The sequence below is a fragment of the Ascaphus truei genome, chromosome 22 (assembly GCF_040206685.1).
Source record: "Ascaphus truei isolate aAscTru1 chromosome 22, aAscTru1.hap1, whole genome shotgun sequence".
Taxonomy (NCBI): Eukaryota; Metazoa; Chordata; class Amphibia; order Anura; family Ascaphidae; genus Ascaphus; species Ascaphus truei.
The window spans coordinates 14,697,319-14,698,562 of record NC_134504.1 but is presented as its reverse complement, the minus strand read 5'-3'; the positions used below and the strand labels follow the sequence as shown (position 1 = coordinate 14,698,562).

Sequence of the window (1,244 nt, the reverse complement as noted above, 5' to 3'; positions counted from 1 at the left end):
ATCCTGCATCTCACACACACACACACACACACAACATCTGATGGTGCAAGGTCTTCTCCAGGGGTCTACAAGAGGAGCACCCCAAAGCAAAGAGGCTACATCAGCCTCCCCCCCACCTCAACCCCAGAGGGGAAGGACAGGCCGGCCATCAAGCACAGCCTGGCACCTTCACAACCTCTGCTCTCTTGGAAGCCAAGTCCATGCATTGCCATTGCGGTATGTTATATTGCAGGAGGGTGGGGAGGGGTGAGGGGGGGGGGGTGCATGAGGTTTTGGGAAGAGAAGGCAGGAGCCCCAGGCTGCACCGGATCTGTTGGTTTCTTTTTGGGATTTGGGGGAGGGTACACTGAAAGGACCAATTTGCAAGGACAATAAGAGGCTCCTCAGCATGGCGGAAGGGTAGGGGGATGGGGGATGGGGGGGAAGAGGATGGATCACCCCCCCCCCCCCCCAGTTTTTTTGGGACTGTCCCCAGCACAGAGCCTCATGAAGATGAAGTGGCATCCTGTGGGGCTGTAGATTGCGAGTCCATCAATGGATTTTGAAGTCAGCCCCTCACCACGTGGTGCCCCCATACTCTACTACATTTCCACAGGCATTTTCTTCATGATATATGGGACATATAAGGAGATCAGGATTCAAGGTACGTCTTCCCCTACACTTCACTGCAACATGCCACCCACCGGGGACTTTTATCGCATTATCTGCATATCCTTTCGTCAGGCAATAATAATGGCAGGATCGCCAGCATTTACATAGAAGCTGCACGGTGATGTCGTGACATGTTGTGGTTGAAGCTCTTCCCATAAACAGCAACAATGTGGATACTATTTCTAGGAAATATTTACATTTTAACACCATTTCATTGTATCTTTTTGGGGGGGGGGAAGAGGGGGGGGGTGGGGTGGACATAACATTAATAACTACATGTCTACCGAAATAGCACCAACATTTACAAATCTACCTCGCTTATAGATTTACTGGAGGGGCAATAAATCCAGCAGATAAATGGTTAATTGTGAGTTGTAGTTCCCCCCCCCCCCCCCCCCCCCCACGAAAAACAAATCTCGTGATTTTTAGGACACAACCCATAACACTGGAACCATTTGATGTCATTATTTGTTCCCAGGTGCAGAAAGAAATGTTTAATAAACAAAAGGGCAATTAACTTTTTCGGGACTTCTTTAAACCCACTGCAGCAATTGGCTTCTCGATCAACTGCACACGTTTCGGCAATTTCTCTT

General features: G+C 49.3%; 1 long non-coding RNA gene across 2 annotated transcripts in view; it reads left to right on the top strand.

Annotated features, from left to right (window-relative positions):
* The first annotated feature begins 237 nt into the window (after positions 1-237).
* LOC142472859 (uncharacterized) overlaps positions 238-1,244 on the top strand; it is a 3,749-nt gene continuing 2,742 nt past the window's right edge. For both annotated transcript variants that reach the window (XR_012789871.1, XR_012789870.1), the window contains exon 1: positions 238-643. This is a non-coding gene — a long non-coding RNA (uncharacterized LOC142472859). The remainder of the gene's footprint in view (positions 644-1,244) is intronic.